The sequence below is a fragment of the Chiloscyllium punctatum genome, chromosome 25 (assembly GCF_047496795.1).
Source record: "Chiloscyllium punctatum isolate Juve2018m chromosome 25, sChiPun1.3, whole genome shotgun sequence".
NCBI classification, from domain to species: domain Eukaryota; kingdom Metazoa; phylum Chordata; class Chondrichthyes; order Orectolobiformes; family Hemiscylliidae; genus Chiloscyllium; species Chiloscyllium punctatum.
In genome coordinates this window covers 24,697,543-24,720,935 of record NC_092763.1, presented here as the reverse complement: position 1 = coordinate 24,720,935, position 23,393 = coordinate 24,697,543, and positions in this window count along the sequence as shown.

Below are 23,393 nucleotides of genomic sequence, written 5' to 3'. Positions count from 1 at the left end.
CCCACCACACACACACACACAAAACCCCAGGAAATGTAGAAAAATCTCACAAAGGGAGGAGGTCAGGATCTCATTTTGTAATTAATAAAGACTCGTTAATGTTTAATCTTGTTAAGGTTTTGTGGCCTGTCTCTAATCTACTGCCCACAGTTTGTACACTTTAACATCTGTCCGTCTGATTGTTTTGATCTATTTATTTTTAGAAATTATGAGGTAGCCTAGTGCACCACATGGTTGACCTCTTGGTGGCTCCTTGCCTCACAACTGCCTGGCTTTAATCAGCTTTTTGAAAGTTCGGACATAACTGCAGACTGCCTCTGTTTTGGAGTTCAGTTTCTACCCTGCAACTGAACAGATCTACACAGCTCCCCCACACACAGCTAAACTCTGACCAATAGAGGCAGTTTCCAACTGTAAGCCCCAAAGTACATGGGGTCATACAGTTATACAGCATGGAAACAAGCTAACTCATCTGTGCCTACCATAATCCCAAACTAAACTAGTCCAATTTCCCTGCACCTGGCCCATATCCCTCCAAACCTTTCCTATTCACCAACTTATTCAAATATCTTTTAAACGTTGTAACTCTACTTGATTCCACCGCTTCCTCTGGCAGTTCATTTCACACATGAACCACACAGTGTAAACAAAAGTTGCGCCTCATGTCCTTTTTGAATCTTTCTCCTCTCACCTCAAAGATGTGCCCCCAACTTTTGAACTCCCCCGACCTGGGGAAAAGACCTTTTATCTATATCTTTCATTACTTTATTAACTTCTCTAATGTCCCCCCTCAACCTCCTACAACTCAGTGAAAAAGGTCCCAACCTGTCCGGAATCTTCTTATAACTCAAACCGTCCATTCCCAGCAACATCCTAGTAAATTTTTTCTGAACCCTATCCAATTTAATATCATCCTTCAACTGTACACAGTACTCCAAAAGAGATCTGCACCAACACTCTGTACAACCTCAACATCACATGCTCACATTAGGGGAGGGAATTTGTACATTTCCTTCTCCGTCTCTGTTTCCTTGCTCCAAATTACTCACAATCATTTTGTACCTTAAGGCACTTTCTTTACCCTCAGATGACTCTACACCACCCCTACAACTCCACAGTAAACAATGCTATTCTCCATCCATGTGTTCTGCCCTCTCTCTCCTTAAGAGTGATTAGGGAAATCCCAAACTTTAATCCTCCCCTCAGGAAATTTTACTTCAATATAAAGGACAATGCCCCAGAAGTGCTTTCCAGCTGGTTGGGTTCAATCTAGTCCAGTCAAGTTACTGTTGTAATCCAGCGCATTGCTCACAGCACAATACAATAATCAGCTGTTTAATTAGATGGCCAGACACGTTTTATGACCATGTTGGCTTTTGTGAATCAGCTTTCCCTCACTGGATTAAGAGATCAGGCCCTCCGAGAGTTGGGCGTGACCTTCTGACGAGGAGCCACGCCAATAAAAAAAGACAGTTATTAAACTTCAAAGCATCTGGTCAGTTCTACTCAGCTGAACTGAACGCAGTTGCATGGCTGCCATTGTTAATTGGCTGGCTGTTAAGTAATGCTCACCACATCTAAACAGAAATCCAGATACAGCCACACAGTAATCCTGATCTGTGCCTGAAAGAACTAACGAGTGTTCGTACTTCTCAATTTTGATGGTTTTCTAGATGTTAGCCCACTAAGATTAGGCTCTGATTGAGTCAGATATCTGCAGGTTTGTTAACAACAATGCACACTAATAGGATGTCTCAGATTGAACTCCATAGTTGAGGCGGCAATAATGTCGATCAGGTCAGGCAGCATCCGAGGAGCAGGAGAGTTGACATTTCGGGCAAAAGGCCTTCATCAGGAAAAGCTCCAACATCTGCGGTCCTCACTTTTTCCTAAGAATGTCAATCAACCTGTTTGGACATGTTATCATACGTTCTGGTCTTTTATTGGTGGGAATGGCAATGCTCTGATGTGTTTTGAAGCAGTGATAGTTGGCTGATTGCTTAACTGCTGACCAAATACACAGGCAGTGTTATGGAGAACGTTCATATTAGTGTGTCACATGTTCTGACGGTGTATAGCTTTCTTAAAGGTATAATCCCTTTCTGAGATTTGTACAATACAACATTCATCTCATACTTAAATAATGCTGCCACCAGTTCCATCTAGAACCATGATTGACCACATTAAAACTATTTTAATCCTCACCCAAAGAAGCAGCTATAATCTGGAATGGCAAAGGGTGTAGTAGAGGCCATTCAGTCCTTCAAGCCTGCTTTGCAATCCCATAGCATGGCTGATCTTCTATCTCAATGCTATCATCCTGTAAAATCACCATATCACTCTAATACTAAGAAACCCATTAATCTCTGTCCTAACAACACTCAGCACTCAATTCAAGGGCAATTATGGCCACAAATGTTTGGTGGGACTTGTTTGGTGGGTCTTGCCAGCAACATCCACATCCCATGAAAGAATATTTATTAAATATTACCTTGATGGCAGGAACATCCTTCCTTGAGTTAGGAATCAAAAACTGTACATAATGTTCCGGGACTGGTTTCATCAAGACTCTAATGGCAGCAATACGTCTTTATGCCTCCACTCAATTGCAATAAAGACCAATGTGCCATGTGCCTTCCTAAATGCTTGCTTCACCTGAATGCTATCTTTTAGCGACATGTGAATGAAAATACCTTACATTCGTGTGGCACTGAGTTAGTGTCCCTCTGAACCAGGATTCAAGTCTGATTCAAGTCTCAACTGCTCTCTAAATAGGCTGATTGGAAAATATCAAAGCAAGGACATCCATGTCATCAATAATTCCCCATCTCTCACCATATCAGGAAGTCTGTCCATTCCTGTTTTCTCTACCAATGGGCTCTTTGTGCTAAAGGCTGAGACTGTCAGTGATGCTCACATTCCTAGGCTGAATATATACATGTTGTTCCTCTTGTGAGTCTCTGAACCATCAATTGGGACCAAGGCCGCACTGCACACTTCCACCCTGTCACATTGCTCTCCAAATTGCAACAGATCCTGTGGTCTGACTAACAATCCATCCAACCATCAAAGCCAAACAGCCTTTTCTGAACCACTAGGTACGTGTGTGTATATACACACACACACAACAAAACAAGCAATGCAATGATGAAAGGTAAATAGCATTTGCTGGATAGTACCCTGTTATTGATGACTCAATGATTGACTTCTTCAGATAACAATGAACACAGATATTCAGCACCATGACAAGGCAAGTCCCACCAAACAGGAGGTCCAAGTTGTTACGACCTTTTCCACATTAGCGCCAACATGCTATGGCATAAAATGACTCGACCTAAAGGTCAGGCCTGTGACTCAACGTTAGACCAGTGGAAATGCCCAAATCACTTCAGCACTGATTCTCTGTGTCCCCACAAGCATATGTTACTCTCAATTTCACATGAGCGTTCGTTCTCCTGTGGGCACCATTTTTACACGAGTGCAGTCAATTTGCATTGACACTACAATGAAAATTGTCAATGCTTCCAATTCTTCCCTACCTTCACCCCATAAGACACACACACTGGTTGCCCTAGCAACAGAATTGCACTTCTTTCGAACTACTTCATTCTCCCACTTCTTTGCTTTCTCTGTTTATAATAATTGCACCCTTCCTTCCAGAAGTTCACACAAGCATATTTTACGCAAATACATCCTGTTCCACCAGCCCTGCACTGTTTTCAACAAATCCTCTCCCTCATCAGTTTATGATGACAGATTCCTCTCTCCACCTCCAGTTTATGATAGTACACTCCTTTGCTCCCCATCTCCAATTTACAAAGGTGTACTCTCCCCCCAGTTTATGGTAGTCCGATTCTTTTGCTGTATGTTCTTTCTAAGGTCTATGCTGGCTAGGCCACCCTCTTTTTTTATTTCGGCCTGCTCAGTCCTCCAATCTGCAGTCAACTACTACTTGCTGGGCTCTGAATCAAGCAGGGGCACAGAGAAAATGGTAGGAGAGACTCATAGCATGCAATGCCAGAGAGGGGCAGCCCTTTCCCACATGGCTTCATTCACAGTGCCTGTGGCTGATTTCTGAAGCTGGGCCCCGCAGCCTTTTATCAAAGGGAGTAAGATTGCTGATTTCCGGCTACCACACCTACCTGAGGTATGGACTGTATATTGCTAATGGCCCTACCCCCTCGTAACCAGCCAGATTTAATGCACCATTAAACCTCAGTTATGGGCCCATATACTTTACAATATAGCAATTCTGAATACCAACAGTTGCCTCATCCGTTGTAAGCAAGAAAGCTCTATACCTATCTTTTTATCGATGCTGCTTAGTTTCACAAGTTCAGATCATCTGGAGGCACTGTGGAATAAGGCTGGTAGCTTACCCTGGGCCGTTAATCAATGTGAAACGTCTACATAGCTTGCAGCTTAAGGGGGTCATTCAGCCTACTATTAACCAGTAACAAAAGCTACCTCATAACCAACTGACAGAGAGACTTACAGGGATGAGGGCTAGTTCCATAACGGTTTGGCTAGTGAGACACAAACCTGACTCTTCCATCATTGTAGAGAGGCAGTGCAGACATGATGGAAGAACAGCCTCCTTCTGTGCACTAATAATTCAATGACTTTATTTTAAATAAGTTCAGGGCTGCTAACCTTACAGGACTAATGTTCACACTTGCTTTTGACACTCTAGAACAGGCTCCTTTCTGCGTTTTGGAAAGGCTTTAAGACAAATACTTGGTCTGCAAACAGAATTGCAGAGGTGAAGCCATGCTCTTGAACCACTTGCTTTAACATAACAGGTGCTGGCGAGAATTCAAGTTCAATTTTTAGGCTCCTAGCAGAATAATGAAGACCTTGACAAAACCAAACATTTTTTAAAAAAATGTGTTCAACTTATCAGGTCTGCTGTACCAGAAATAAATCATGACTGATCTGCAGTTCAGCACCGTTTCATATCCTTGAATACCCATCCCTATTTGAAATACCACTGGAGCCTTGAAAGCTCCACTTGTGGCAGTGTAACCACAATCTTTTGGGAAGAGAATTCCAGGTTTCTACTCCCTTCACGTGAAAGAGTGCTTTGTGAATTTCCTTTTCAACCACCAAGCTCTATCTTAAAGATTCTGTCCTCTTTGAAATCATTTCAAAGCATCTATGTTAGCAATCCTTTCTGCATTCATATCTTCTACACATCACCTTTCAATCTTTTATACTTGAGGGACACGGTGCCCCAGTGGTTAGCACTGCTGCCTCACAGCACCAGGGTCCCAAGTTCGATTCTAGCCTTAGGAAACTGTCTGTGTGGAGTTTGCACATTCTCCCAGTGTCTGCGTGAGTTTCCTCCGGGCATTCCGGTTTCCTCCCACAGTCCAAAGATGTGCAGGCCAGGTGAATTGGCCATGCTAAATTGCCCATAGTGTTAGATGCTTGAGTCGGAGTGGTTGGGTTACTCTTCAGAGGGTCAGTGTGGACTGGTTGGGCTAAATCTAATCTAATCTAGGTCTTACGTAAACTGGTCCTCCAACTTTCAAAACAATTCGAGTGAACTGTGAACATGGCTATGCACACAGTATAGGGTGTGTTTAGTAATGATTCAAAGTTAATTCTGCAACACTACCCTGGTTTCTTAATCTCTTTCTACAGTCTCTCTCCACCCTCATTCAAAAGTCTTCATAAACTAAATTTCACACGATACAACTGCCAGGCAATGATTATCTCCAATCAGAGATTTTTTTAAAACTAACCTACTTTCCTAATCAATCTGTTCAGAGTTGTAATTACACATCTCTGGAGCAGATGGAATTTAAATCCAGTTCTCTAAGTCCGTGGATAGGGACACTACCATAGCGCCATAAGAGGGGCCCAAAGAGAGACTCTAACCATCTTTTATTGATGTTCAATAGCATTATTGTCATTGAATCCACCACTATCAAGATCCTGGGGGGTGGGGGTTACCATTGACTAGAACCTGAACTGGACACACCACATAAATACTGCGCATACAACAGCAGGTCAGAGGCTGGGAATCCTGCAGCAAGTAACTCACCTCCTGACTCCCCAAAGCCTGTCCATCTCTAAGGCACAAGGCAGGAGTATTCTGGAACACTCTCCACTTGTCTGGACGTTGCAGCTCCAACAACACTCAGCAAGTTTGGCATCATCCTGGGCAAAGCAGCCCATTTGATTGGCACAACATCCACAAACCACCAACGATCAGTAGCAGCAGTGTGTACGATCCAGCAGTGTAGCAACTCACCAAAACTCTTTTGAAAGCACATTCCAAACTCACGATTCGAAGGAAAAGGGCAGCAAATACACCTGAACACAAACCCTGCAAGTTACCGTCTGAGCTACTCACCATCCTGCCATTAAAATAGAACACCATTCCTTCCCTGTCACTGGGCCAAAACCCTCTCTCTCTATTCGCCTATCTATATACTATGGACTACAGCAGTTCAAGAAGGCAGCCCACTCCCACTTACTCCAGGGCAACAGATACTGGCCTTGGCAGCAACCACCCACAGCCAACTTAATGAAAAGGCTCTCAACATTCCTCGCTTACACTCCTCCTCTCCACTGATTGGGAAGTTTAACTCCACTTTTATCTAACTCAATACTTTCAGAGTTGAATAGCAATGACACTTTTGAGAAATTAAGGCCTTGGGTTGAGGATTAAGCCTGTGATGCAACAAAAACACTCAACTGAACAGGAATAAGTAGCAACAGTCCCGGTTGTCAGTGCTGTCTTGTGCAAACAGTAACTTATTAAAAAAAAATTAGAAAAGGCAGGGCCACAGAATGTAGGTTTTTGTTATTGGGATATGATGTTATGATGGCTTAAAGAGGTGTATTTTGTCCTTTTTTTTAAATAAAGAGAGTTTGAGACAAAGATACTGAACAGTCTGCTCAAAAGCAATAAAGTGAAGCCTTGGAAGCTGGAAAAATAGAAGTGGCCTGAAATGTTTTCTTTTTCTGTTCATTCACGAGATGAGGGTGTCGCTGGCTAGGCAGCACGAATTGCCTAACTCTGATTGCTCAGACTGCAGTTAAGAGTCAACCACATTGCTGCAAGTCTGGAGTCACATGTAGGCCAGACCAGGTAAGGATGGCAGCTTCCTTCCCTAAAGGATATTAGTGAACCAGACGCGGTTTCCTGATAATTAACAATGGATTCACAATGATTATTAGATTCCGGATATTTATTGATTTCAAATTCCACATCTATCATAATAGGCCCCAGAGAATTATCTTGATTTCTCGATTAACAGCGAAGCAATAATATTACTGGTCCATCGCCTCCCCTTAATGGTGGGGCCACTACCAGGATTTTTAGTTTTAACTTTGAGCAGCTGCTGGGGTCTTGAAACTGGATGTGGAAGCTCATATTCCTCTCTTTGTTACAGCTAAAAGCTGGGGTTTTCTTCCTGCTGCTAGAATTGCATGCGAGACAGAATTTACCTTTGCCAAGGATGTGTTTATGGAATGTTACTATAGTGGAACAGTGAATTAGGAGTAGCCAATGTGTATATATTATTTTGTTAAGCATTCAATAATGACAGTGAAGTCTATCCTTTTCATTTTGTCTGTGTAACTATAGTATAAAAAAATTTGCGTTTTCTTAAAGTCAAGTAGTTTGACCAATTGAGTTGCATATGGAATACAAAGCCTTACACTTCCCTTTAAAATAATAAAAAGTTAGTCTTGACTCTATCTTCTTAATATATTTTGACAAGGTTTGGTCTGGCCCATTACAGAAAACAGCCAATGAAGGCAAGCAAAATGAAATAACCACCAGTAGTACAATTGAATGTAGTCGCTGATTTTGTTTTAAGTATTGAATCCTACAGTGTGGGAGCAGGCCATTCGGCCCATCGAGTCCACACTGACCCTCCAAAGATCTACCCACTCAGACCCATTCCCCCTATTCTATTCCAGTAACCCTATATTTCCCATGGCTAACCAACTTACCCTGCATATCCCTGAGCACTACGGGCAATTTGGCACAGTCAATACACCTAACCTGCACATCTTTGGACTGTGGAAGGAAATCAGCGTACCCAGCGGAAACCCACTCAGACACGGGGAGAATGTGTAAACTCTACACAGGCAGTCGATCAAGGGTGGAATCAAGCCCAGGTCCCTGGCGCTGTGAGGCAGTAGTGCGACCACTGAGCTATCATGTCACAAACCTATAAGTCCTATCCTTTTGGATTTTATATACTATAATCGCTCACCCAAACACCAATCAATTTAAAGCCTGCCACAGGATTCTATGTTCTGGATGTACATAACTTCTCTGAATGGAAGTACTCTCCCCTCAAACTGGACAATATTAACTCTCTCATTTTCACTTCCCGGGTCCAAGTAAACTGGCTGCCATGTTTCCAACACAGTGATGACTTTTCAAAAGAATGTAGTGGGCCCTAAGATGCTCCGGGATATCACACCATCAGTGATGGTCATGACCATTCAAATTCTCACATTAATATCCAAAGAGGGAATTGAGAGATGCATTGTTGGTGCCTTGGTCTAGATTTAGCCCTCAACCACAAGTCATCAAAGCAGATCCCCTGGTCATTTATCTGTTTACATTTTCTGTGGGATCTCGCTGAGCATGGACCGGCTGCCAAATTGGCCCAAGGCATTGGCATTCTGAGCTGTGTCACCCCAGTGATGGGATGGATATCAAGCAGCAAGTGTTTCAGTTGCAGAAAAGGCAGGGGACTATGGAAGCAGGCTTGGTGATAGCTTTACATCCTACCCAGAAACACACAGCAATATGATGGCTCTTATGCAGTGACATGGATCCAACAGCAAAACCTCAGTGACGTTAGAAACCCCGTTTATCTCTCACACGCACTGGCTGAGCTGGTGACATCAGAACCCCACAAACACCAAAACTATTCCCACATCCTGAGACTCAGTAACACCTGTCACTATCACAGATCCTGCTGCTCCAGAAGATACCCCCTCAAAGGATAACAAATGAACCAAATTAAACATACTCTATAATTTCAAAATGGAATACGCACTGTTGCACAATAACAACAAATCAATTCTTGCACTCGTTGATCTAACCTGGCTCCCAGTCCAAGAAGGAGAAAGTGAGGACTGCAGACGCTGGAGCTCAAAGTCGAGAGTGTGGTGCTGGAAAAGCACAGCAGGTCAGGCAGCATCTGAGGGGCAGGAGAATTGACGTTTCAGGTATAGATGGGCTTATGCCTGAAATGTCGATTCTCCTGCCCCTTGGATGCTGCCTGACCTGCTGTGCTTTTCCAGTACGACACACTCAACTCCCAGTCCAAGAACGCAAGTTAAAAATTTTCAACCTTCATTTCAAACCTTTCCATGCCTTCACCCCCTCACAATCCCAAGATTGCTGCGTTCTTCCAGTTTTGGTCACCTGTACTTTCATACCTCCTCTGCTCCATCACTGGCAGCTAGTTAACTAGACCTCAATCTTTTTGCTTCTCTCTTACGCTTCAAGACGAAGCTGAAACCTCCCTCTCCTCACCGAAACGTGGGGTTCATCCACCCCAATCTCTCTTTCTTTGGATCGGTGTCAATTCTTGCTAGCTAATATTACTATGAAGATCCTTAAGGGATTCTGCATTATCAAAAGGTGCTATATAAAATACAAAATGCCATATTCCTGTCTCTCCATTTTACCTCTTCTTTAAGCTCTGGGAGATATAGTCACTTGCTTATGAATAATTGACTGTGCTCCTGTGTTAGCGACATGATGACAGTTGAAAATTATTCAACTTCAGAGGGAAATATACCTGCATTTAATACTCTCCTCATGCAGTTTATACACTTGCCGGCTACTGGAAGGGTCACTCAAATGGTCACAAATAGGACTACTAACCTTATACTTTTCCTTCTGAGTCTCCTTAACACTCACACTGTCTCTCCATCTCCAATCAATTTACCCACTGCCATCCTGCAACTCACCCAGTAATAACTCACTTCCCTCAGGGGTCAGAACATGTGCATTCAGGGCTCAGTACAAAGACTATCCAGGCAGCATCCAAGGAGCAGCGAAATCGACGTTTTGGGCAAAAGCCCTTCACGTGATGAAGGGCTTTTGCCCGAAACGTCGATTTCGCTGCTCCTTGGATGCTGCCTGAACTGCTGTGCTCTTCCAGCACCACTAATCCAGAAGTTGGTTTTCAGCATCTGCAGTTATTGTTTTTACCACAAAGACTATCCAGTCCAACACAATTCTTTGCTGAAAATGTGTTGATGGAAAAACGCAGCAGGTCAGGCAGCATCCAAGGAGTAGGAGAATCGACGTTTCGGACATGAGCCCTTCAGGATTCCTGAAGAAGGGCTCATGCCCGAAACGTCAATTCTCCTGCTCCTTGGATGCTGCCTGACCTGTTGCGCTTTTCCAGCAACACATTTTCAGCTCTGATCTCCAGCATCTGCAGTCCTCACTTTCTCCTAGAAGATCAATACAATTCTTAGCCCAGTATTGAAAGATTATTTAACCAGGGAACAACTACAGAATGAAACAAAACAGAGGGCTTTTGGGGGACTTCACACATGAATCACAAAAATATAGCAGCTGAGTTCAGTGGATAATAGGGAAAGCAAATGGAATACTGACCTTTACTTGAAAGGGAAAGGAGTATTAAAAATAGTGAGTTCTTGCCAGAACTGTGCAGGTCAGATCACAGCTGGAATACTGTGATCAGTTTTGGGCCCCTTATCTAAGGACATACGTACTGGCATTGGAGGCAGCTCAGAGAAGCATCACTTGGCTGAATTCATGTAAGGAGGAGCTGAATTAGGAGGAGGGGCTGAGTAGATTGGGCCTGTACACACTGATAGACAGAAGAATGAGAGATGACCACATTCAAACATGCAAGATCTTTAGGGGGTTTGACAAGGTGGGTGTGGAAAGGTTATTTCCTGTTTTGGGAAGTCTAGAACCAGAAGGCTTCATCTCAAAATAAGGGGTAGCCAAATTAAGACAGAGCTGAGGAGAAATTTTTTCTCTCAGTGGACAATGAATCTGTGGACTTCTTTACCATAGTGAGTTGTTGAGGCTGCATCTTTAAAGGTATTGAAGGCCAGGTTAGACAGATTTGTTTTAATCAGTAAGGGAATCAAGGATAATGGAGAAAAGGAAAGAGAGAGAGTGGAGCTTAAGATCATCAAATCAGCTAGGATTTCACTGAATGGCAGAGCAGCCTCAATGGGCTGAATGGCCTAACTCCGCTCTCATATCTTACGGAACGCTGCATCGCCAACCTCCTGCCAAACCGGGGCTTTGTCTGTCCCCTCAGGAGGATGTGTATGATTCTAATATACTGGTTCAGAGAGTTCTGCCCTGATCATCATAAAACCAGGTGATCTGACCGTTTTCTGATGGGAGCTGACTGTGTGCAAGTTGGCTGCCCTGATGCTTACCTCTGAAGGGTGATTGACACTTAAGGATTTCACTGGAGGTTGTAAAACTTGTGATTTAAAATGCAAGTAGTTATTTCTTAGTTAATTATTAAAAATGTATTTCATGCAACGTGGGAGTCACTGACATAGCTGATATTTATTGGCGGTCCCAACCTGCCCTTTAACTTAGGGATTTGCTGGGGCCATTTCAGAAGCGATTGAGAATCACCGATAATGGCTTCCAACAGCTGAGGAGGTTTGTGAGGCTACTTGAATGGGCTGATACAGTCAACCAGGGAGAGACTGGAGACTGGAGTCAGGTGTAATCCCAGACTGGGTAAGAGGGGCAGTTTTCCAGAAAAGGACATTGGTGAACCAAGTGGGTTTTTACAACAATCCTGGTCACTTCTACTAATGCCAGGTCTTGGGTACTGCTGAGAAGAGATACTCACAAAGCTTTTGGTTCTTGCATTCTTCAGGATACATTCACAAGAATGCTACATTTCAAACACTTTACCCTGTATGAGAACCAGAATGCTGATTGGTGGAAGGTAGGCCAATCGGTCAAGACACTGCCAAGAATGGACCAGGGAATTATTCTGCCTGACCACATTTATTAGTTCTAATCATAAAATGCTTACAACAGACAGAGCACTGACTACACTCAACCAGACTGCTCTTGCAAAACTGAGAATATAATGGCTACCAGAAGATGTGATTTCACAATCGAACACTTATTGAACAATCCCAAGTCTGCTCAGAACTGTTCTAAAACCCAGTGTAAGATTGTCAGTTGGGTTCACAAAGTAATTCATTTACAGGTCGTTCTGCTGTATTGCGATAGCTGTGTTCCTCTACAACCTTGCATGAGACAAAAATCACACTATGGAAAATCACACTGTGAAAGATTGTGAGTAGAAAACCATTGTACCCATTCAGCAGAAAGTTTGTGTTAGCCAAACAACAACCATAATGCATCAAATCGCATAACAGCCATTTTGTGCTAACAAAACATGCGTTATAGCAAAATAACCTGTACATGTTACAAACCAGACCAACCCCATTCAAATATATCCAAGAGATAACCTAGACCCTGACTTTTACCTTACTTAAAGGCAAGTGTAAGGTGCTGTGTTCCAGATGTAATTCAATTAGTCATGCTACCCAGCATTTAGCAAAACATACTTTATTCTTACAGCTGGTTAAAATACAAACAAAAGAAAGGAGGAATGATAAAACTTTAACTCTTTTGAAAAAATTAACAGAACAATAGATTGTTTAACTACTAAACAGCAACTGTTCCAATCTAACAACATCCCATAAACACAACCTTGGCAAAGGCAAATTCAGTAAAATAGACTGCTTCACACGTGATGCTTCTCCAGTTCAGTAGAAAAGATCGCCAAGAGAAAATTCTGGCAGAGAGTGAAATTCCAGCTTTTTGTTGTGGCTGAGAAATGGATCGCAGCTTCCATGGCAAACTTTAAACCCCTAACAACTACTGAAAGCTAAATTAAAACCCTTGTTCTGTGGAAGCCTGATTCCATCCATTCATGCTGCTAGTATTTGTTCTAACTTTTTTAAAAAAGCACAAGATCTCACAAGCTGCCTACTTTTTTGGTTTGGAAGCGATAACACCCACCTCTAGCTTAAAACCTCTCTTCAAAATACACCTCTCAAAGTCATAGTATCACTCTTGTTAGAAACTATTTTTTTTGTACCTATGAAAGGGTCTGTTCTCTGCAATAGAATGAACGTTTTACTGGGTGCAAATGAAGGCAAAGCGTTGGGATCAAGGAGTCCCTGGTTCATTCCCCAACGTAATACTTAGATCATTCAGAGCCAACTTGCCAACCAATCAGCACTCCACAGTATAGACTTTTGCTCCCTTTGAATTTGGTATTCTTGCCATTATGTACAACTGCTTTCTTTTTTCAACAAAAGTCGCATTCCATGCTGCCAAGTGATTATTCAAGTACCAGACTTTTCAAACTGAATCCAAAGTCCTAAGATGCCGGGATCGGATTTGAAATCACACCCCCCAAATTATTAATCCAATGATATAACCTTGGCCTTTCTGAGAAGGTTGTTTCTATGGAGCTAACACCATACAAATCTCAAGGAGCTAAACAGGCCTAGCCTGAAAGGCAGACAGAAATAGAGAAATGCTGCTGAGCTCAACACATTCATTGGAACATGTTCAGAATGTTCCCCCAGGTAAACATCACCAGCTAGAACTGGACAAATTACTTTCTGGGTTGGGACGGTCTCATTATTCCACCCATCATTTATGTCTCTGTAAATCATGTTTACTTCATCAATTAAGCTGGGCATGTGTCTGTGTGTGAGCATGAGAGAATGACGTAGGAATGTGTAAAATATGTACGTTTATTTGTATGTTTGTGAGAGAGAGTGTGAGAGAGAGAGTGTGAGAGAGTGTGAGAGAGTGTGAGAGAGTGTGAGAGAGTGTGAGAGAGTGTGAGAGAGTGTGAGAGAGTGTGAGAGAGTGTGAGAGAGTGTGAGAGAGTGTGCGAATATGTCCGAGAGTGTGCGCGAGTGAGAGTGTGAGAGAGTGTGTGTGAAAGAGTGTGTGTGTGTGCAAGTGTGCGAGTGTGTGTGTGGGTGAGAGAGTGAGGGTGAGAGTGTGAGAGTGTGAGAGTGTGTGTGAGAGTGTGTGAGAGTGTGTGAGAGTGTGTGAGAGTGTGTGAGAGTGTGTGAGAGTGTGTGAGAGTGTGTGAGAGTGTGTGAGAGTGTGTGAGAGTGTGTGAGAGTGTGTGTCTGCGATTGTGTGAGTGTGTGTGCGAGAGAGCGCGCGAGAGAGAGAATGTCAATGTGTGAGAGACTGAGAGTTAGCGAGTGTGAGAGTGAGAGCATGAGCACATGAGAGATAGTGCACACATGCGAGAGAGAGAGAAAGAGCACACGAGAGAAAGTGCGGGAGAGCCATTGAGTCAGAGAATTCACCAGCACAGAGACAGGTCCTTTGGCCCAAAATGTTCCATGCCAACCAAAATGTCCATCCACACTAACCCAATTTCCCTGCACTTGGCGCATATCCTTCTAAATCTTTTCATCCAAATGCCTTTTAAATGCTGTTAATGTACCCACCTCAACCACTTCCACAGGCAGCTCATTCCGTATGTGTACCACCCTCTGTGTAAAAACGTTGCCCCTCAGGTTCCCTTTTATACTTTTCCATCTAATCTTAAACTGATGCCTTCTAGTCATTGAAACCCCAACCCTCGGAAAAGGACTGCATTCAGCCTATCCATGCCTCTCATGGTCTTACACACCTGTATAAGGTTCCCCCTCAGTTTCCTACACTGCGGAGAAAAAAGCCTTAGTTTGTCCAACCTCTCCCTATAATTCAGACATTGAGTTCTGGCAACATCCTTGCAATTATCTTCTGCACTCTTTCCAGTTTAATAATATCCGTCCGATAACAAGGTGACCAAAACTGAACACAGTACTCCAAGTGCAGCATCACCAACATCCTGTACAACTGCAACATAACTTCACAAACCTTAAATAACTTCCCAACTTCTATACTCAATGGCCTGACTGATCGCCCTGGATTCCTTGTGGTCTAAACTTCCAGGGCAGCTTGCCATGCGGAACCTTATCAAAGGCCTTAATGCAATCCATAGAGACTACATATGCCGCCCAGCCTTCGTCAACCTTCCTGGTCACTTTTTCAAAGAACTCTAACAAATTTGTGAGGCATAATCTCTCTCTAACACTGTCGCTCTCTCTCTCTCTCTCTCTCACCTTCACGTGAGTGAGAGGCAAGCAAGAGCGAGTGTGAGACAGAGAGAAAGCAAGCCTGAGAATGAGCCGAGAATGTGAGAGAGAGCGAGAGAGAGCATGACAGAGAGGGAAGGTGAAAGAGACATGGTGAGAGAGCAAGAAAGAGAGCGAGTGTGAGCCCGAGAGAGCGAGAGTGAGAAAGAGAGAATGAGTGAGAAAGCATGAGCATGAGTGTGAGAGAGAGTTAGCATGAGTGTGAGAGTGTAAATGTGAGAGACAGCATGAGAAATCATGAGACTGCATGAGTGAGAGTGAGAGTGTGTGTGAGAGAGAGAGAGAGAAAAAGAGTGTGAGTGAGAGGGGGAGTTAGAGAGTGAATGTGTGAGTGAGAGATGGTGTCAGGTATGGGGTGGTGTTAGTAGTGAGTGTGTGACAGACATGGGAGGGAGAGAGATGTCAGAATGGACAGCCTTGGTTGTTCTCACTCTCCTTCACCAGGCCTCAGGCCTATCTCCATCTGCCATATTTTTACCCATTCTCCTAGTCTATCAACATACCTTTATAATTTTATGCTATCATCTCCACTAACCACCCAATTTTGTGTTATCAGCAAATTTGAATATATGAGTTTCCATGCTATTATCGAAGTCATTATTAAATAATGTGAATAATTGAAGGCCTAACACAGATCCTTTTGGGACACCTCTGGTCACAACGTCTACTCATCATCCCACATTTCCGTCACCTGCCACTCAACAAATTTCCCAGCTGTATTGGTAATTTGCCCTCAATTCTGTGGGCTGCCACCTGAGCTAACAGTCCTGGATGAAAGATACCTGTGCAAACTGAAGGGGCATAGAACAATCTTCCCATGTGACTTGGACTATCACAAGGAGCTCAGTGTAACACTCGGAGTACCTTGAGCTGGCAGGTCTCTGAATAGCCACACCCTCTCTTAAATCACAATCCGTTGCAGTCCTTTTCCCGAAGTATTCAAAGGTGGTTTTGTGCCTTTTGCAAATAAATGAGATGGCAGAGTACTGACACTGGACTCTTTCATTAAGATGAACTGCTAAAACAGTGAAGTGTTTATTGAAGCCTGGTTTCCCCAATGATGCCATTGACTCCCCGTCTGGCTGTTTCCTTTGAAAGATTCAGACATAGATGTTCCTTAATGAGAGCGGACAAGGTGTTCTGTCAATGCTTTTAACACAGTGGATGAGAAGCACAGGCATAGATTCCAAATTCCTCAATACGGCTGGAACGATGCCTATTTATAGAGTCACAGAGATGTACAGCACGGAAACAGATCCTTCGGTCTAACCCGTCCGTGCCGACCAGATATCCCAACCCAACCTAGTCCCACCCACCAGCATCTGGCCCATATCCCTCCAAACCCCTTCTATTCATATACCCATATTCAGGTTGTAAGAAGTCACATCAATGTGTATTCTCCCCTACAGATTGCGAGTTATGAAGGAATCATTCTATGCTACAGCTTCCAAAGTGAAATGCATGGTTATATGCCCCTGGGGATGTTAGCATAAACTGCTCTGGCCCAGAGGAGTGTTGAGTTATGGCCAGAGAGCTGAGAGTTCCAACACTGTAATTGACATCCGTGAAACATCAGTGGTCTTTGCAAAACCAGATTCAAACTGACCCAACTCTCAGCAAATCCACCTCACAATATAAAAACTAAAATTGTCCAGCCACCATCAAACAAGCCAAGAGCTTGGAAGGATTTTATTTCACGTTTTGGAACTTTTCAGCTAACTTTGAGTGTCATGGTCAGGAGCAGCATTCAGACACAGTTCCAAGTGGACAAGTTCCCTTGAAGAACAACAGCAGGAGGCCATTCAGGCACCAAGCCTTTGCCAACTCTATAACAAACCTGCTCTACCATTCAATCAGCTGATCTGTGCCTCAATTCCATTTATTCACAGAAGCTCCGCATCTCCGAATAAACTAAAGTCAATTGACAAGAACGTATATATACACATTACGTCTTTAAGCTAATGAAAAGATGCTTACAGGATCATTATAAAATGAAGTGCTGACATGGTGGCTCAGTGGTTAGCACTGCTGCCTCACAGCGCCAGGGACCTGGGTTCCATTCCACCCTCGGGTGACTGTCTGTGTAGAGTTTGCACATTCTCCCGTGTCTGGGTGGGTTTCCTTCCACAGTCCAAAGATGTGCAGGCTAGATGGATTGTCCCTGCTAAAAATTGCCCTGTAATGTCCAGGATTACGGCGATAAGGTAGGGAGCTAAGCTCTTCACAAGATTGGAGATGGGCCAAATGACCTCTTTCCGCACTGTAGGGATTCTGTGGTTCTATTATGTTGAGACACACCTATTAGGTCAGATTTCAAGGCTTCAAGAAGTATCTTAAAGACGACATGAGACAGAGCCTGGGCAGGTGTAGCGAGGAAATCTCAGGGATTGAGGCCTAGGTAGCCAAAGGCACAACCACCAATGACCAAAATTAGATACTTCTGAAGACTGGGGGGGATAGAGCAGATTATAGAGTTAGGATGAAATGAGGTCACAGATGAGTTGGAAAATGAGGATAAGAATTTTCAATTCAACATATTGCTCAACGAGGAGCACAAGGAATGGGGTTAGCTGCAATTTAAGACAATGACAGCAGGGTTTTGAATGTCTTTGTGTTTATGGAGCTAAAACATGGGAGAGCAGCCAGCAGCACATGGAATAACAGTGCACGGGACCAAGAAGTCAATTAACCTCATGTCCATCGCCAATATTTGTCCCTTGCTCAACATAGTGAACTAAAGAACTACTGATCAATACAGGTTATTCTGCTATAATGTGCAATTCGTTAATGCAAATTTGCTATGATTGATAAACTGGGGACATTGTTTCTGTAGCTCAAACCTTTAAAACGTGTATTGTTTATAACACAATTCCAGCCCCATTAGTTAAATGGTGCTGCTATTACACGATTTTCTGATAACATGGGATTGCACAAGAATGGAACTCCTGTGGTATATCAGATCCGACTGTATTATACTGCACTGTGGGAGTTTGTTTAAAATTAGATACCATGATCCTTTACTACATTTGAACTTCAAAAGGTGCTTTGATACCTAGTGGTCTTAAAAATTGCAAGATAGTCTTCCTGAATCTTTATCACATCATGAAAGCATCCACAGCATGTCAGAAGGAAAAGATTTCCAGTTTCTGTCAATAACGGTGGCACAGTGGTTAGCATTGCCACCTCACAGCGCCAGAGACAGGGTTCAATTCCCACTTCAGTCTGTGTGCAGTTTGCACATTCTCCCCATGTCTGCGTGGGTTTCCTCCCACAGTCCAAATATGTGCTGGTTAGGTGAATTGGCCATGCTAAATTGCCCGTAGTGTTAGGTGAAGGGGAAAATGTAGGGGAATGGGTCTGGGTGGGTTGCTCTTTGAAGGGTCGGTGTGGACTTGTTGGGCCAAAAGGCCTGTTTACACACCGTAGTAATCTAATCTAATCTAATCTAATCTAATCACTGTGTGAGCAGGTACTTCCGGATTTCCTTCGAGTGCCCTGGATCAGAACTTTAAAATGATGTCTCTTTGCTCTTAACCCTTTCCTGAGGCCAAACGGCTTCTTAGTGCCTCAAAGTATTTGAAACTATTAAACACCCTGGCTCATACTTCAATCTCCAATACTCAAGGCAGTACTAGGCAGGTTTACACAGTTTGGTCTGATTTTAATAGATCAAGTCCCAGCATCATTCTGGTAAGTCTATGCTGCAGCTAATCAAAGGCTACTACACTTGGCCAATGATGAGTGGTCCGAATGAATATAGCTCAGATAGCTCATATGGTAGCTGTACAATCCCGCTATGGAGGTCACTTGCAGAAATAACCCTGGGGACGCCTTGTCCTTACTTTGGAAAGCCAGTTAAACAGCCCAGTGCTATTAGAACAGAAAATACCTCAGTGGAATACATGTTGAAATAAACACAGCTGTGGAAAATACCATGGATTTATAGAGCGCTTCATAAATAATCTCAAACTACCTTGCAACCAGATGGAAAAAATGTCAAGTGCAAACCCATTTAGAAATCTAATGATAGATGAGCAAGCTAATGGCCATTTTTACAGTCCCCTGTTTGAGAGGGTGACAGATTTCTAAAGCAAATAATGCGCTGAAATGGTCATGGCTACTATATGATTCCATGCAATTTCTGTAGATTTGTCTACAAGTCAGAAAGTCGAAGGATATCAAATATAATTTGAGGAACTTAACAGCAATTCTAATAGTATTTCCATTCATATTTTGACTTTTTTCAAACTTTTGAGTTCTCTTGGGGTTCAGGTTGGGGATTTATCATTTTGGACTAAATATATATTTAGTACACACTTAGATAGTTTAGCAAGATCCCCATTACTCCAATTTAACCCAACTAAGAACATTAATTCATTTACCTCCTTCCACAATCTCAGGGTACTGCACAGTGATGAGGATTTCAATCTCACTCCAGAAACAAGAATGTAACCAAAGGGGAAAGTGTAGCAAGTGGAAGTGAGGAGTGCTACATTGCGAGAGGCACTCGCTTTGAGTGAGACATTAAACAAAGACCCTGTCCATCCTTTTAGTTGGTTGTGCATAGCTACTATTCTTCAGTTTTTCCTCCAAAGATTTCTAATACTGTGCCAGAAGCCTGCAGGCAGATTCTCAAAGTTTGTAATAAACACGTTCCAGGAGTGATCGCTTTATTTTACAAAATGTAATTTTGCTGAGGGTTGGGTCAATTCACTCTAATACTTAGAAAAAATCATCTCCCCGACGTTCCAGCTCAATCTATCCCTCAACTGTGTTCATGGAAACAGCCTATTAGCTCGTTACCTTATTGCGGATTGTGGGAGCTTACTGTGCGCAAATTGAACTTCCTAAATTACAATAGTGGCCACACTTCAAACATATCTTATTGTTGTGAAGTATTCTAAAATTGTGCAAGGAGCTATATAAATTCAAGTTCTTAGTTCGGTTAAAGTACAGTAATAGGGAACTCACTAAACTACATAAGCACATTCTAAATGTTTATTTAGTACAACGTCATCAATCCCAAACCTGAACCCTAATAAGACCTGAAAGATCGAAAAGAGTCAAAATACGAATGGAAATTTTATTAGAATTAGTTTTGCGTTACTCTCAAATTATATGATTTCTTATGCTCATTAATTCACGAGAGCCTGCACACAAAGTTGCGATTATTTACAGATTTCACACACCAATCACTTCTTTACATATCTGTTCTTTGATGGATGTGGAGGTGCCGGTGTTGAATTGGGGTGGGCAAAGTTAAAAATCACACAACTCCATGTTACGGACCAACAGGTTTATTGGGAAGTATTAGCTTTCAGAGCACTGCTCCTTCATCAGGCACATAGTGGGGCAGGCTCAAAGGACACAGATTTTAGAGCAATAGCAAGATTTATTTTTCTACAAAATTTTGTGTCTTATGATCCTTCCCCAGTAGTTACCTGATGAAGGAGCAGTGCTCTGAAAGCTAATACTTCCCAATAAACCTGTTGGTCGTCACAAGGCAACCGATATCAGCAGTAGGACCAGGCCATGATAACAGGAAGCTTGGAAACCAACCTACGAGTAAACTCATGAAGAACTAGCAGCAATTGAAGCCACAAGGCTAATTCTAAACAAAAGTCATTCGTGGGACATGGGTATCGCTGGCTGGTACAGCATTTATTGCCCATTCTTAGCTGCCCTTGGGAAGATGGTGGTTTAAGAACCTTCTTAAACCATGGCAGTTCACCTGCTGTGGGCTGACCTACAACACCATTGAAGAAATTGCAGGATTTTGACCCGGCAACAAAGAAGGAACAGCAATATATTTCCAAATCAGGATGATTAGTGCCTCAGAGAGGGGAACTTGCAGGGGGTGGTGTTCCCACGTATCTGCTGCCCTTGCTGTTCTAGATGGAAGTGGTCATAGGTTTGGAAGGTTCTTTTGCAGGATTTTTGGTGAATATCTGCAGTGTATCTTGTAGACAATACACACTGCTGCTACAGAACAGAGTGTCGGTGGTGGAGGGAGTGGTTGCTTGTGGATGCGGTGCCTTAAGATTGACTTTTCTAGTCATTACTTGCTAAACTGCACAAATCCTCCAAGCACATTAAATTGGGAGTATAGCTGGTTTGGCAGCTCCAGAATCTTAAGATCCAGTTACGCCTAATTCAGCTTTGACTCAATCACAAACTGAAGGTGAAAGTACTTCACCCACTCCAAACACCCAACCCACAACCACTTTCTGAAAGACTTTTCCCTTTGTCAAAGAAGTTTGAAAGAGTGTGGAATGGAGCCAGTAAAGAAGAATGCAGTAGGGGCTGTACAGCTTGGTGTTGTAAGATCAAGCTCTGGCTCTGCACCCTGGCAACCAGAATAGTGCTTTGGATGCTAGTAGCCCATCAGGTCAAGTCTTTGAACAGCAGCAAACATGCCCATCTGAGACCTGAGAGGGGCAGACATTGCTGCAGGAACTGAGTTGACGAGACAATAGCTGACTGAGGAAGATGAAGGCTGCCTCTCATTACACCCGTTAACGGGTTAATACATGGTTGCAAAGAATAAGCAAACAGCAAGCTGAACTGTCTTTTATCTCATTCATTCATGGCATGCAGGCTTTGTTGACAAATATTTATTGCTCTGCCCCCAACTGCCTTTGAGAAAATTGTGATCTGTTGTTTTCTTCAGTACAACTTAGTGGTTTGCTACAGTATTTCAGAGGGCAGTTTAAAGCATGTTGTGTGTTAGGAGACAGGTCTGGGGCTATACAGGCAAGGCCAACAGATTTCCTTTCCTGAAGGACATCAGTGAAGTGAATGGGTTTTTATTACGATCTGGTCATTTCAGAGTCAACATTACTCAGACTAGCCTCTTAACAGCAGATTTTTTTAGCTGACTGAAGAAACATTTCCCAACTTCTGTCAGGGGATTCAAATCATTTCAAATTTTGGTTTGGGCTTCTGGATTACTAGTATAGTGACATAACCATTGTGAAACTGTACCTGTTTAAGGTTGTGTCTAAGGAATTTGAAAGTTAATTAGATAAAGACAAGGTCACTAGTATACAATGGACTATGGACTTATTGTTCAGTGTTCTGAGGAGAAAGTAAGGACTGCAGATGCTGGAGATCAGAGTTGAAAACGTGTTGCTGGAAAAGCGCAGCAGGTCAGGCAGCATCCAAGGAGCAGGAGAATCGACGCTTCGGGCATCAGCCCTTCCTCAGGAATGTTCAGTGCTCTGAAACCTGCATCCCCAATCACCAGCCTAGAAATGAAATTCCTATTCTCAATCTAGTAATCTTGAGCAGCACGGTGGCTCAGTGGTTAGCATGCTGCCTCACAGCGCCAAGGACCCGGGTTTAATTCCAGCCTTGGGAGACTGTCTGGGTGGAGTTTGCACATTCTCCGTGTCTGTGCGGGTTTCCTCCAGGTGCTCCGGTTTCCTCCCACAATCCAAAGATGTGCACGTTAAGTGAAATTGGCCATGCTAAATTGCCCATAGTGTTCGATGGGTAGGTTCGATGCATTAGTCGGGGGAAATGTAGAGTAATAGGGCAGTGGAACGGGATTGTGTAGGTTACTCTTCAGAGAGTCAGCATAGACTTGTTGTGCTAAAGGGCCTGTTTCCACACTGTAAGTATCCTATGATTAATCTGATGTATGCAGTTACTGTCCAGTGTAAGGAGTTGACCTCGATTAAGTATTGCAGCCTGGCACATTCCAAACTCTAAGACTACATGTTAGAGTTTGGGGCAGCTGCTGCCAAGGCGCAGTGGGGAAAGACCACTGCTTAAGGTCTTTCTGAGAAAAAACAATGGGGGGTCTATTCAGTTATTAGACCTTCCCAGTTCCTCAAATATATGTAAATAGCATCTTGCATAAGTAAGAAATGCCTTGGGTTTGTCTGTTGACAACGTCAAAATTCAATGTTTGTATGTTCTTCATCTGCAAAGACTATACAGAACCAAACTACGTTCGTATTCATAAAAAGATCTTTATATACAAAGAATATTTTTGAAAAAAGCATTGCTGCCTTGTGTCCTGAACGAAAAAGTAATTCACAAAAAAACTTCAAAAGCTGCTCTGCAAGAGTGGTGAAAAGTTCCAAGGTAAAGTAAAACTACATTCACCGCAGGGAAAAACAAATTCTGTAACCATTCCTCAGGCAATTTGTAGGTTGGATTTTTAAAGGCGGTTAAACAAGCTCCTG